Below are 15,976 nucleotides of genomic sequence, written 5' to 3' on the forward strand. Positions count from 1 at the left end.
GCTGAGGTTTGCCCAGGAAGGCAGGGAGGAAAGCGACTTCAGGGCATGCAGGTCTCTGGTGCACAAAGCTGAGCCAAGAGCCTGGGTTGAGAGTTTGATCTTGCAAAAGCTGTGTAGGAGTGCAGGGTCCTTCCTGGATGGAGGCTGCAGTGAGCAGCTGAGCTGTGCCGAGTTTCACAGCTGTGTTGTGCAATGGTCGAAGCCAATCCTGGTTCCACCACTCTTTGCATGGGAGTTATGTGTTCCTTAATGGAAATATACGAGCATGGCAGAAATGAGTCTGACGCACTTCCTAAAGGGGCAAGAGCACTGTACAAGTGAGTGTGTAGGCAGGGACATGAGTTTAAAGTAGGGCAGTGTGTGTGTGTGCGCGTGTACGTATGTGCACTCAAGAAAAGCACATAGGCTGGGAAATACCTGCAGGTATGAGGTGTGGTGGGTGAGGGGTGCATGCTTCCCTCTGCCTGGGCTCCTCTGCCAAAGCAAGGGTGAAGGAAAAGGGTGGGGGAGCTGAGCCAGGCTGGGCTGGCCTCATTTCACTCTGACAGTACTGAAATTTGGAGGCAGCACCATGTGGCTCCTATGGCCACAGCTGGCTTCTGAACGGCATGGAGTCTGGTGAACATGTGTCTTATTAGCACTGCAAGTCTAGCAGAGCGAGCATCTCTTCATTAAGTATACTTTAGCCAAGGTATTATAGCACAGTTTCCACTTCCTAGCATTTAACTTAGTCTTTTCCACTCAACAAGAAGTGCTACAAAGACAGACTGGCAGATTTGGGGAGTTTCTTCTTCCAGTTTGGAAATCTTAGGAAATTATTGTGGCAAAATGTTTTTTTTCTGTCATTCAAACTACAGAAATATTCCGTGCATAGCCTATAACACAAGACTGAATCTCAGACAGCCCAGGTACAGCTCTTCACAGTGCTGGGTTTTCTCCTTTTTTTTTCCTTCCAGGCATTCAGAGCATCCCCAGGCCAGAATGTGGGATTGGGATGGGGCTGGGCAGGCCGCACAGATGCAGTGATCCCATAAGCGTGTGGCCCCCGCAGTGCTGGCTGAATGGGAAGAGTAAAGCTCCTTAGCGTGGGGCTGCTGATGGGGCAGGCCCTGTGCTGAGTTCAATCATAAAGTCTTTGTGGCCAGGACTGTTTTCATTTTAGTGGCTGTGCCCAGAATAACAGGAGCAGGATGTCAGTGGGAGCCCCCAGAGCTGCTGCAGCACAAACGCTCATCAGCCACTAACAGAAAATGTTTCCTGTCTCCAGCTTTCAAGGCAGCATTGTGGCCCAAGCAGATAGAAGCCTTCCTCTCTCTCTCCCCAGCTGCGGTCTCCAGTTCAGGCAGGTGGATCGGGGCAGAGCTGCCTGCTGCTGCATCAGCTCTGGATGTTCTCCAGATGCCAGTGGGGAGACCTGATGGCTCCTGAGAAGGAAATCAACGCACAGAGGCTCAGAGGAGTGATTGCTGGTTCCTTTGCCTCAGGAAAGTTGATGGCTCTGCCCAGAGGCAACGCCTGGATGTGGGCCAGACCTGGGTGAGATGGCCGGGCTGGGCAGACAGGGGAGCCAGGAGGAAGGAAGTGAATGAAGTCAGCCCTGTGAACTACACCAGATGTGTGCTCTTGCTTCTCTCTAAGCTCATTACCGCTGACCGAGCAGTGCCCTGTGTGCCACCACAGCAGCTGGGGGGCAGCCAGGCACAGCACAGGTCTGCTTGTCCCCAAAGCTCCCATCCAGCACAAGCACTCCTTCCCAGAGCCCAGGGAGAGAAATGGCAGCCAAATGAGTAAGTCAGAAACCTTGCTGCTCGGGCAGCCATGGTACAGCATCAGAGCATGGTGACTTGTACTGAGCAGTGGCTAGTGTGAGGCTGACACTGAAAACATTGGATTGGTAGTGATCAGAGGAAACATTTGCATTATCAGTATATAAAAAGTCATGGGGTTTAAAAAGGTACATTCATCAGAGAGGAGCTGCTTAAGACAGCCTGCTTCTGGAACAACCAAACTAGAGCTGTGTGGCATCCAGGCCCTGTCCTCGTGGGCTTACTGCAGATTAGGCTTATCCCTATGCACCCAGCGGTGGAAGTTCTGGCATCACCGCAGCTCCAGTCTGGGCTGTGGCTGAGGAAGGAGGAAGTGAGATGGTCTGTGGGAGCTGCTGACTCCTGCAGATGAGGTGAAGGAGCCAGGGCTCAGCCTTTCCACCTCTTCTGGTAGCACTGATTTGCTTGACAGAGTAGCAGCTGGAAGGAGAGCAGATGCAGCTGTGGGGTAGGAGGCCAAAGGAGCAAGGCGAGAGGAGGAAAGCCCACTGTGAGGCCCTCGTTCAGCCAAGCCATCTGCAGAGCTCTCATGGGTTTTGTTGTTGTTGTTGTTGTTGTTGTTGTTGTTGTTGTTATTTAATTGATTTTTGTACTAACAGACAATTAAAGTGATCTATTTCTTTCTGTCTGTCTGTCTGTCTTTCATGTTTCTCTAGTAATGAGTCATTTCCTGGGGGTGGAAGGGAAAGAGCATTTCTCCTCAAAGCTTCAGAACACTGTTTTGGCGTTTGGGTTGTGGGTTTTTAATTTAATTGCTTGCCTGCTTGCTCTCAGTGAAGCGGCAACATCAAAACAAGCATGGAAAAATAAAAAGCCACACATGAATAACCCCTGAACTCTGCTCTTTGCCCACGGGAATGGGTGTCCATATAGCAGGCAGCCCAAGGCACTGCACAAGGTAAGGGGCAATGGCTGCCAAAGCAGCAGACGGCTCTCCCACCATCTTCACCCACAGATTCTGATGCTTTTTCCAGCTCCTGCACATCACTGGTGTCAGTGCCTGTCTGCTCCGCAGCACACTGACCTTTGCACATGGAAAATGGAGGTGGTTTCAGTTTAGTAAGCCACATGCCTTGGGGCTGTAGTGGATGTAGGGCAAAGCTGGCTGTTGTCCCCAAAGCTTACGTGTGAGAAACTGCTGTCAGTCTGGGGAAGCCCAGTGTGAAGCAGTGGAGAGTCTGAATCTTTTCTGCTACAAAGCTGTAAGTAGAAAGTGCTCGTTAGAGTGTGGACTAATAGAAGTGGTCATGCAATCAAGCTAATTTGCTAGAGATTAGAGCCTAATTAAAGCCGAAGAAGTGAGAGGGCTGCTAGCCTCAGTGCTAAGCACACATACAGAACAGCACACACTGACAACCAAGAGAAGAACACTGGCTTTTTGGCAACAAGCAGCAGCAAATCACCTTGAAGGAGAAGACACCCCTTCCCAAAGCTTCCACCCCCAACTACACTGCAACCTGTTTTGCCTGTGGGTAGGGATGGGCAAACCCCCAGCACTGGTGGAACAGCAAAAACTTCCATTGACATCAGTGGATCTTGGACTCTTCTCATCGCCTGTTTTGTTTGTTTGTTATGCATTTCCTGTGCTGCTCGGCTTCCAGAATGAATTATGTGTAGTTTCTCAATGAAAAAGGAAGAAAATATATACTTTCAGAGTTACTGCTTGTGTGTCATGCAGGAAATACTTGTCTTGGTGAAACCCTGGTGTAATTGAGCTGGAAATTGAAGTAAATGCAATTATTTCAGATTCAGAGAGGCTTTTTTACTGCAGTATTTAGCTGGTTGTTTTCCCCAAGCGTTATGCCAGCCACTGGCTGGGGGAAGGAAAACATTTAAAGGGCCATCATTGACCCAATGGAGCTGGCAGGAAATCCCAAAAGGTGTGCTGGGTGTGCACAAAGAGCATGAGCTCCTATCCTCATGGGGTGGGTACTCACCAGGACCCTCAGACCTGCATGAGGTTCTGTGGAGCCAAGTGCTGACCCTTGGAAGTCAACAGGCACGTGGCCAACATCAGGCGCTTGTAAAAGGCAGCCAGAGTAATGAAAACAGCTTCACTTATTCACAACAGATTGCATTAACCCGTTCCCAGCTAAACTGGGAACAGACAATAATGTTGTGTATTAAAACAAAAGGAGGCAAGGGAGTACTGGTGACTAATTTCCTTCAAATCACGTCAGTTAGGTCATCATCATCATCACAGGTCGCTTGTTTTGCTGACCAGCCCTTAGGTAGATACTCATATAGCAGCTGTTATTCTCTGCTGTCAATTGTGGTTTTCTGCCCAGCAGCAACTCCAATTTCCAGGGAAATCGGGAAGCCAACTCCTATCTACGCAAAAGATGAACTGTGTTTCCTGCAACTTTATGCCTCTAATGTTACCAGTTGAGTAACAGCCGGACACAACCGTGTCTTCTGTAAGGAAATATGCCAACTCTTATTGCCTGGAAGTGAATAAAAAGTACTTTTGCTTGTTAAAAGTTTTGAATGATTTGAAGCTGCAATAACAGTCCTGTCCAATCAAAGCTTACTCTTCTCAACAACAGGATGCGTTGCTCTGTTTAAGCAAGGAATAATGTTGTTTTAGTCAGTACACATGCTTTGCTTCCTGTTGGGAGTATTGCACAAAAAAACCCTAATTTATTGCGTATCAAATAACTAATCCAGTGCGTATTTACAGATTTTATATACAGAGATGTTTTCTAGTACCATTTGTGTGTAAAGAAAACATGAGCTAGCGTAATCTGTTTATTTAGCCATGTGAGCTACAGCAAAATTAAGAGTACCCTCTGAATAGGAGACTGCATTGCTGTTAGTACTAGCAGAGCCAGGTTTATTGAGGGTCTCGATGCTCCTGACTTAAAGTCAGAGAAGTTTACTGTCAGAAAGCATTCATTCTGGTGGCACAAGACATTTCTTTGCCCTTCGATCTGCCTGTTGCTTAAAAGGCAATTACTGGGAGCAACGGCAAGATTTAGCCTAAGGACTTCTGCATTTGTCCCCTGCTAATGATGTGCTGAGAACCTGTCATCTGCCAAGACGCGAGCAGGGCAGCAGTAACTGATGCCTGTCACTGCTTCCTTCCTTCTTTCTTGCCTTCCTCCCATCTTGGGAAGTTGGTTCTTCATGTCAGGCTGTGCTAATGAGCAAGAACAGATTCTGAGCTCTGTGTCTTGCGGGGAAAGCACCAGCTGGGCTGACACCAGTGGAGCCACTCAGTTTTGACCCTGCCTGAGGACGATCCACATCCACTTCCAGGTAAATGCCCTGGGGCTCCTCTTGCAGCCAAGCAAGCCCTTCTGCAATTACCATTGCGATTATCCCTGCACTTCAGCACTGGGTGCTGTCATAGCCTGACAGCAGTGCACTGCGCTGCAGGCTGCGTGCAGGCCCTGTGACGGTGCTGGAGGTGAGGACAATAGTCAAGGCTGGAGACAGCTTTTGGCCTTGCAGGTGTAAATCAAGGTTGTGCTGTTGTCTCAATTTGTGTATGTCACTTTGTAACTATCTATCCATATGTCTGCCAAGGGATTTTAAGCACCGAACTATCCTTATGTGGAGATTGAGAGTTTCATTCATCTTTTGAAGACTGACCAAACTTCTCCTGCCAGGAGGAAGGGGATGCTATGCCACCATCCAACCCAGGTTTCCTTCTTCATGTAAATCAGGAGCTTCCCTTCTGTCCAGTGGAGTCAGCAATAAACTCATGGCCAGACCGGACCATGCTTGTCCAAGCACTGAGGGCGTTCCTGTGTCCAAAATAGCACATATACAGGGAGAAGAGTCTAAAACGTCACAGGAACAACCATGTCTTTGAGCTTCACCTTAATCCTCTTGCCACCTGAACTAATTCCCCGAACACTTCAGCTCCTTTATCACTTACACCCCTTTTCCATCCATTTGTCCTTTGTCCAGATCTCGCACTGTGGCTAACTGACCTGGATTCATTCATTTCTATGCACATCAGCCAGGTCTCCCAGGCTGGAGAAGTGGGTCACTGTGCATAGTCCTTCCCTCTTCTAAGCAGAGAAGCCTTCCTGCTGCCACGTGAAGCTGCCTTTCCACCTCCCCAGTCACGTCTGGCTTCTGCAGGCGAGATGCTGGTAAGCAGTGTGAGGAAAGGGAGATAACAGGGACTGGCTTTGTTGGAAAACTTCAGCCCCAAAACAAATGCAGCAGCTTGAAGCTCCCCAGGCAGGGGGTGCTGCCAAACGGATGCACTGCAGTGTGCGCTGACGAGAAATAATATGTATCTGAGATGGAGAAATAATCTTTCTGTTAAAGCTTATAGCAAACAAAGCTGCAAATGTTGCTATTGGGGTGGAAGCTTGAGCTGTGACAGAGTGGATTTTCCATCCCTCAATAAACCTGATTTTGGCCAAAACTGTGAAGCAGAAAGCTTTCTGCTGAACAGCAAAGAAACAGAAGCCAAAGATCTACCCTTTCAGTCTGCTTTCTTTTTGGATGAGGCTAAAATTATGCTCAGTGTTGTATTTATTGCTGCCCTGAAGGGACCCAGTCCAGAAAAACAGGAAAGCAGCTTGGTGCATGTGGACAGCTTTACTCATTTCATGGAACTGCTGAACCGATTCAAGTGAGTACTTTACCAGTTCAGAATGAAAACTCATCTGATTTCTAGAAGAAACAAAAAATCAATCCCATTTCAGCACAACTAAAGGATTGCACTGAACTTTAACCGATTTCCCTTTTGAAACGTAGGCAATGGTAACTTGTGAGAACAGACACCTCCCAGGCTGGATGCTTGGAAATGAACAGCACAGTTCAGGTAACGACATTTGCTGTAAAGCCAAGGAACCCACTTAGTCGTGTTACTCTCGTGCTGTATTCTGACACTGTTCCCTAGAGGAAACTGCAAGTATTTTTATTAGTACAGTGTGAGTGACTCAACCCCACAGGGTTTTTTCCTTCAGTCCTTGTGCAACCGATGGGCAGGAAGAGGAAAACTGTGTGTTTCACATGGGAAGTTTTCCAGTGTCTTCATGAAACTTGTCAGACTTTCCCCCTCTGCTTTCCAACTCAACAGCACTCCTGCTGCAGGCTGGCGAGGGCTGTGCGTACACATGGAAGTGATGGCTGACATGTTCAGCTACGCACTGCTCCTGGTCCACCTATCCCTCAGTGGAAGCCAAGGCTGCCCAGCATATGATTTGGGTTTTATCTTCTGCACAGCCCTCTAATCCTTCCTCGGGAAATTATCATGTAGTTTATCTGCACCTTGGCATTAAGTTTTAAAACCTCAAGATTTTAACCTAAAGGAACTGTCTGTTTACTGCTTTTCTTTCTTATAAACGTCGCTGTTATTACCTCATTAACTATTTAGCATCCTGTCCAGTTGCTTAGCTCAGCAATATCTCAGGGTTGTAACACCCAAAGGAAGATGTCACTGGTCTCCTTATCTGATACATTTTGGTTAGCAGAGATTTAAATGAATCAGTAACAGACCCTTAATGAGATATGTTCGGCAAGAAGATACAACGTAACTATTTAGCTCTATGTCCTTTTTCATTCATTCTGCCTTATCTAAATGCGTACTTAACATTAATCTGCTGCCAAACTAACTTGGATTGTTTTGTTTCTGGGTTTACCATCCACATCTCTTGTTATTTAATTTCACTGCTTCTACTTAACCAGTAAATAAAGTGCCTTTTTAACTGTGCACCCACCCTCCTGCAATCCAAGTGGCCAGCAGCACATCTCTAAAAAAACCCCAGTCACACAAAGGTGTGAGGGATGACTAAACTAGCTCCATTCATTTCTATATTGCCAGAGAGATCATATAGAGAGTTTGCTAATTAGATACAAAACCATGTGAGAATTTTGGAAGACTTTCTGCACTTCAAAACACCTCTATCATCTTCTAAGGAAGCTTGTTTCCCCTGAAATTCCTCACTTACAACAGCAGATGTAGCACAGCAGGTTCAGTAGAAAAGGGGGGAAAAGTTATTTTTTTCATAGGGTGGTAAATAATCTATTATTAAGTGAAATGTTTTATCCCATTAGGAACACATGAGTGTTTGCTTCTGTGGGACTGCTCACCATTCAGGGGTGGAGGGCTGACGTTTTGCCACACTGCAATGTACTCATGGCACCTATGGCCAACCAAGGGCTGCCCAAGACCACCTCAGCCATCCCAGATGGCCTCTAGCTGAGGCAGTGTGCATCATCCAGAGAAAAGAAGGGGTCTGAAAATAGGAACGTTCCATGCTTCCTAAAAAGGCAGCTGACCCAAGCACGTCCCTGCACTCTGTGCTGTATTTGTTTGCAACTCTGCAGGTGCCCAGTGTGTTGAATGTATTTGAAGCAGAGAAATGCAACCTGATAAGGACAACTGTGATGTTTTGCGCCTTGGTAGGAATAATCAGTTGCAAAGAAATGGGGTGAAGAGCCAATAGAGCGAGCAGCAAGGGTGCTGGGGAGCTGCGGAGGTTAAAGGGGGTTGCTGGCTCAATGGGAGTCAGCAGTATCACACAGCTCTTAACAAAAAAAAAAAAAAAACAAAAACAAAAAAGAAAAAAAAGAAAAAAAAAGAGAAAAAAAGCCAACATCATACTGGGACAGATCAGTGAAAGTACAGTCTATAAGCTGTGAGATCATCCTATTGCTCTACTCAGCGTGTGTTAGGCCACTGCTGGGAGATCTCATCCAGCCTGGGGCCAGGCACTTGAGGACAGCGTGGGTCACCTTCAGAGAAGAAGAGGAATGATTTAGGAACAGAAATTTTGAAGGAATGTTGAAGGAACTGCATGAATTTGAAGAAATGGCTGAGGAGAGACAAAGATAAGAATGCACACAGCTGCTGTGAAGAGGAAAACAAGCCATTCTTAATGATGATGTAGGTAGGAAAGGTAGCGGTGACCTTAAATGACAGAACAACGTAATTCAGAAATTAAGAAAAAAAACCCAGCACAGTGAAAGAATGACAGCTGGAAAGTGGAATAGGCTGCCTGGTACTGCCTCACTAGAAGTACTTCCAAACAGGTTAAAAAGCCTTTTTAAGGAATAGCATGGGTTTGACTTCAAGCAAGACAGGGACACTTCCTAACACACTTCCTAAAAGGTCACTCCATTCTTTTTTATGCTTCTGTGCTTGAATTAAATGGCTTTATTTTTTTCCTTTTTTTCTTCTGGTGAGGAACAAAGCCAGGATGTGCCTTTTCTGCTGCCTCTGCTGCTCTTTTCCACAGAGAGGAGCATCTCAGGCAGTTTCCCCTCTTTCTTCCAGATTCACTCATCCAGTGCACCTGGCCTCTGCAGCCCCCCAGCAGCAGCACCAAAGAGGGAATGCATCCACAGTTCAATTCCCTGCTCCCTCACATGCTGACAGAAGCATGTTGGCAAGACAACCGGCTTTATCCTGGCTTTCTATGGGGAGCAGAGGTGACAACTGCTTAAAGAGAAAGGAGGAGCAGGTAATACCTGGGAGCTGTGCTGTCTTGTTTCCAGCCTCAAATGCATGCTCCGTGTGAAATCATCTGAACCATTTTTCAGATTCCCAACCCTTTCAGTGGGACCAGCAATGCTCTCAGGCTAACAGCATCTTTAGTTCTGTACTCTTAAAAAATGAAATCCAAGCTGATTATAACGGCTTTATTTCCACTGAAGAGTATGGTTTACAGTATGGATATAAAGATTGTCTTCATTTGAATGACAGCTGGAAAGGTTCATATGCTTTAGCAAAGCACTGCTGGTTTGTTACAGACAGTAGCACGCATAAGCCTAAATGTACTTTGCGATTCCAATTACATGACCAGCACTCATGAATGGAAGCCTGAGCTTTATCTCCACTGACCTTGAAAACCCCCTGGAGGTTTATGATGAAATGAGGCATATGTTTTCTGGTGATTTCTGGAAAATGAAGAAACAACAACCACTCGTTTTGATTTTCTCGGGAAACAAATTGGTATATCATCAGAGTTTCCATATTACTGCAGGGGGATCTGGGGGGTCTCTGTTTTTACTCCCTCACCACACACGGATTTGGCAATGCTATGCAGGCACAGAGGCTGGCATTGTGCACACCACAGCCTCTCCCCTGAACATGTATGTGCACACACATAAACCAGATGAACAGCAATTCTGGCTCTTGCTGATAAATCAGATCACCTTAATAGGTGAGTTATTGCAATGAATGAAGAGGATGTCTACAACTCGGTCACATTAGTGCCTCTGCACTACAGTAGACATACACAAATTAGCTTTTAATTGATAGCTTGATTACTGGTCTAGACACAGTGGCACAGAGCTCTGTGTCTGTCCATATTTTTTCAGTAACAAAGCCCCAGTGCTTACTCCAGTTTCTGACCTGAAAGAAGTGCATCAGTTAATGCTTCCATACAGAAGGCCTGAATGCAGTGTGCTTGCTATAGCCGTGCTGAATGCAAGGATGGGAGCAGAGTGTGAATCAGCCACTCTCAGGTTATTGTAGCTGCCAGGAGCCCAGCTGGAAGCCGAGCTCCAAGTGAGAATCCCAGGCAGAGCAGCAAAGTAAGAATTCTCACTGGCAAGCATGGCGCACGAGGACGTGAATGCAAAGAGAAATGCATCTGCATGAAAGTGCTCCATAGAAACTGATTTACCTTTCACCTGAAGTATACTATGACTTTGACTACAAGGTAGATAAAGTGGTTTTGATTTCTACAATTATTCTTTCCCTCCCCCTTGCCCCCCCACCCCCTCCCACCCCCCCGTGGGTTTTCTATTGTTTCTCTCTCTTTTCTCATGCACTGTCTTCTATCTTCTTGCTATTTTTCACGTTTCTTTTTCCTAAGGCCTTCAGTTGCTGCTTCATCTCAGTTCTTCCCAACGTAGCTGTGCAGATTTACAACTCCTTTCATTTCCCATGACACTGCTTACAGTCACGGGACAAAAATCAGCCTTTTCGTGCCAGATTCCGCAGCCATTCTCCCCACCATGAGTCTAGGTTGCCATTCCCTTGAGGACTAAACTAGATTGGGATTTATTAAACCCTGAGCCCTCTGTTTGAATGATATACAGCCTCAGGCAGTAGGCACTAAGGCAAATGATACTGCTTCTTTGTAAGAGCACAGTAAACCATGCTACAGAGTGCACTGCCCCAGGCATTCCTAAACTATCTTGTCCTGTGTCAGCAAGATGCTTTAAGAATTCTCTATAGAGCTTTCACTGCTCCATTTTTCCTCTGCTCCCACCCTGTGCATTTCAATACAGTAAGGAAAAGATTTTGTCCTTAATTGAAATTCCTTTCATCAGCCCAGATATAGCCTGAACAAAGATACTGACATGAAAAAGCAGCCAAGAACCTATCTTTAAAACGTCAATTTGCCAGTGACAAGCATAAAATGCAGTCACTGCGAATCAAGACTCTAAATCCCCATTGTATATCACATAGCTGCCACTTCACTGCCTCCCCCCACTATTCCTCCCATAAGTTTTGATGTTTGTTCATCCTTGTTTTCCTTTCCACATTCTTCTCCTACTGTATTCACAGCAAATGTGAGGATAGCAGGGTCTTGATTAAACTCTTGCAGACTTAGAGAAAGCTCTTTTAAACCTTGAATGGTGTCATTTATCTTAGACTTCTACCTCTGGAAGAAATCGATCATACAAGCTCTGTGAGTTTTCTCTATTTTTTCCTTTTTTATTCATTCTGGTAAAGTAATTGATGCACTTTTGCCTACACAGACCTGTAAATTTAATGCTCCATGAGTTTACATGGCAGGAAATTGCTACAGTCTTGTTCAGCTGCAGAAAGAGAAATAAGAAATGAAAGTTCTTTCCATTGGCACAGTGCAGGGAAGGATACACCCAACAGAAAAACATAAGTATGGGCTGTTTACTGAGAGCTATATTTAGCCTGCTTACCATGGGTGCCTAATTTAGGTGTTACACCTTAAGCTCTGGGCAGCATAGAGATCAGAGTCTGCTGCCTGGTGGCTGAGCATGCTGATTAATAGCATTTCTGTATTTCCCCTGCACCTTGGTTTTGTAGACTCTAGTGTGACCTGGACTGGGGGAAACATTTCCTTTCAGCCTTACTACTGCTTCAGCACATTCTGGGACAGGTCTGGGATACGTGGACACTAATTTGTGTAAACAGTAAGAAATAATACTCACACTCTTCATGCAGGCTTTATTCAGGAAATCAGCAGAAATGCTCTCAGTTTGGAGTTTGCAAGCAGTCATGAAATAAGATGGAGGTTGCATGCATGCAGGTATTAGATGTGGACTGTTTACCCAGCTGTGACAGTTCCACAGTTGGAGTGCAGCAGGAAGTCAGGTATGGTTAGTATATAAGATACACAGTCTTTAGGGTGCTGCTGCCAGGTGTTTTATTTGGCTCCAATTTCACTGTCTTTTTGCCTATTCTTTTGTCTGTCTCGGCTCAGGAAAATGAAGTGGAATGTAAAGTGTTCTGCCCTTGTAACTGTGGTGGAGCTGCAAGATATGTTGGAAATGACACAGTGAACCACTGCGTGCTCTTATTTGGTATGTTCACCTCTGTTATATTTTGCATAGCCATCTGAACATTTGCCATGCTCACCTGAGTCACCTTGCCACATCCATCACTAGTTGGTTAAAGCCTGATGCTAAAAGTTTCACTGATACATACTTGAGTTACTTCCCATTCTTTAGTGGGCTTGGCAATCTGTTTATTATTAAATGCTTGAATATTCTACCCTTGAAGGTCATCTATTAGCACTGAGTGAAGAACTAGGGTACTTCACTGAGTCCTAGTGTCATGTTAGTTACAAGGCACAGCAGTAGGGATATCTTTATTTACAGATCATTAAAAAGATGAGTGCTGCAGTAACAGGCAGATATAATTGTTTTTCTTGAGCATTTTCAAGGTATTTGGTCAAGTGAAAACTATGCAGACGCCTGCTGGCTGCAAAATGAAAAGGAGAAAGAGAAGAGCGTAGTATGGGGTAGGAGGAAAAGACAGATGACCCGAGAGAGACTGCTAGCTTGAAGCACTATTTTGGAGGGGAACACACAGAGAGGGATCCCAAACGGTCATTTTTCAAGTAGTGATTTGAGGGGTTGAGCATGAGAAACAGAGGCACACTCCCTATCCTATTTCTGTGCCAACCACAACAGAGTACCTGGACATAATGATGTGGAAAGGAGTGCAGGAGCTTTGCATTTCCTGGAAACATTCTCATCCCAGGGCAGCTGTCAGTTCTTTAGCAAAAGAAGTGGCTGAAGGACAGAGGGAGAAACCTATGAGGAACAAAAGCATCCAAGGAGCACCAGCATGATGGACTGTGATAATTAGGAAGCTCTAAGACTTGTCTAACATTTTAGGAGAAGAAACCAAACTCCGGGCAGTGCCAGGCACAGGGTGTGTGAAACAGGCATGAAGTCATCCATGCCTAACATTCCACAGCCACCCCTCCAGCCTCAGCCCAGCAAGCTGCAGAACAGCCCCAGCACCAACTGGTAAACCAGATGGTTTGAGAAGTGTCTGCCACTGAAGTGCCATGCAAACGGATGGATAAAAATTCTCTTCATTTGTGCTCTTTTAAGCACATGTGCATTGTAGGTCTCTTTTGACATCTCAGGTTAACAGATATACTCTAAATAAGTGCAAATTTTCAGTCTCGATTACTTTACTTTATTGAGCCACAAACCTGTTGGTAGTGTTTTCAGAGCTATTCAGAAACTCACTTTCCTTACTTCTCCATCCTCATACACCACAATTTCCCTTTGAGTCACTCCCTCTTTCTCCCTTCTTCATTTTATTCTCCAAGATTTTGGCAAATGTTATCATTCGTGAGAAAGTATCCACGTTACAAGAACTATTTGATTGCATGAGAGATGGACTAAGATTAATGTAAACTACAGAGAGTGTATTAGGAGAACAATGAAAAAAACTCCAATGAGGTTTGCACAGCCTTAGTTCACTTGAGGAGCAAATTTCTTGACACTTCCCCTTGGAGTCCAAGATGACACTTTAATCTCACTATTAAAAACATGACCTAAGGAAGGACCAGGGTGGAGCATGGGAAATATTGTCCTTTTAATTGTCTACTTTGGAGTAGCAATCTACTAATGATATAACAGCCCTTGCTGTCTGGCTCCAGGCGAGTCATACTCCCTTTGAGAGGGTTCTGAGAAATGTTACTTTCAGTAGGTGGTACATGACCAAATTCCAGCTCTTATCTAGGTTTCAGCATGTGTGCTGTGAGAGGAACAAGCTTTTCTCAGATCACACCAGCCAAATTACTTCTCAGGGCATACCCAGGGCTTTCTCAGGGTTGCATCAGTCTTCCAGCAGAATATTAATAGTACCCCTTATAACAGTGTAGATAGAGTTTGAGTCTGCTTGTGATCTCCCAGAAAATTCAGTGTTCCTCATTTATCTGTTCTGCATTTTCTTTACCCAGATTGTTCTGTCTCATTCTGCAGAGGAATCACTTTCAGTTTCATCAGCTGTCTGAGTGTTCTGTAAAGGCTCTGTTTCTGCCATTTGAAAGAAGCCAGGGCACAACATCACTAGGTGGGATGTGCTTCAGTGCTCAGCCAGACCCAGGGGGCCTCTCAAATTCCCATCAGGACGTGCCTGGGACATAGGTAACAAATGGATGTTCTCTGTCCTCTGGAGGAAATGTGTCTGCATCAGAGGCCATGCTTTCAAGCTGTTCGAGACACTCAGCTGTCAAGTTCTCGCTCAACAATCACCACAGACACAATTATGGCTGACTGAACTAAGGATTTCTAAAATTCCCATTGCTAGTAAAACTAAAGATTGATGTGAATGGGGGTTGGCCTTACTTTCTACATGCCAAAGACAAAAGATTATCACACGATTGACTCTTCTGTGATTTTCTGAAAAAACTTTGTTACGCTTAACAAGTGTTCATACTGTAAAAGTTAGTCACAGGTTTGTCACTAATGAAATGACTTCGGCTCCTCAGCTCAATGCCCTTTGTGAAGCTTTGTTCCTCAAGGCAAGTAAATGCCACATTAGTAGAGCACTGGGAAGGTGCAGATGTGCGTGGTGGGCATGAAGGCAGGGTGGTGGTTGGATGTATGTGAACGACAGGCTGAGCACAGCTGCGTGGGCTTCCAGCCGCATGGGCTGCCCACAGATCATGCTACAGAGAGGTTTTGTTGTTTGGGTTTTAAAAAGTGCTCTGAAGCAACGGACTCGTCCAGTCATGGAACCACAACCAGCGGTGGATCTGTCATGTGCCCTAACTATTTTGCTAATTTTTCCAATGAATTATTTGGGATGTTGTTTATTAGCCTGAAATGTGGCTGAGGCAGCTGGCTGTGTGTCTGATCAGCTCTCCGTGGCATCTCTTGAAGCTCTGGGCTACATTCAGCCAAGCCCACAAGCAAACACATGCAGGTCTCCACAGCCGTGCAGTCTGGGACACAGGGCACACGCTAGGACAGCAGTGCTGTGGATGCTACAATCCAAAACCGCTTTTATTTCTATGCATCTACACGAGCAATTCGCTTGGAGCGGGGCTCAAAGTCCTCGTTCCGTACAGCCTGGTGTGATCAGAGCCACGCGGGGCCGAGAGGGAGCAACGCGGCCCCAGCTGCAACCGGCCCTTTCCTCAGGATGACCCGCGCTGCAAGGCTCGGGAGCGGCACGGCGCGCTGCCGAACAGCCTCGAGGCGGGCGCAGCACTGAGCCCCTCGCTGACCTCCTCACGGGGCCGCAAACGGCCTCAGCGCCCCGCCACCCCCGGCACTGCCGCGCATGCGCGAGCGGTGGGCGGCCACGGAGGGGGAGGGGGCGCCCCCTTCCCTCTGCACGTGACCTAGGCCGCGGCGGGGGGCTCTCTTAAAGGGCCAGGCGGCGCGCTCCCAGCGCGAACGTTCGAGCCTTGGCTCCGTCTACGGGCTTCCTCTCACCTCCTCGCCCGTTCCGCCCCGCCCCTCTCCGCGCACCTGTCGGGCTGCCCGGCGCAGGCCTAGGGGGCAGCCGCGAGCCGTGGCGGGCGGCGCAGCGTGGGCAGGGCCGGGCCCCCGCCTCGTCCCCGCCGGCACCTGCGGCCCCGCGCCCGTAACCCGGAAGCGGTGCGGCGACGAGGGGAGAGCGCCGGGACATGGCCGCTGCCTGCTCCTGCTGTGCGCCGCGGCCGGCATGGCCCTGAGCGCGACGACGCGCGGCTGAGCCTCGACCTTGGCGTCCC

This window comes from Lagopus muta, chromosome 10, assembly GCF_023343835.1.
Source record: "Lagopus muta isolate bLagMut1 chromosome 10, bLagMut1 primary, whole genome shotgun sequence".
Lineage (NCBI taxonomy): Eukaryota > Metazoa > Chordata > Aves > Galliformes > Phasianidae > Lagopus > Lagopus muta.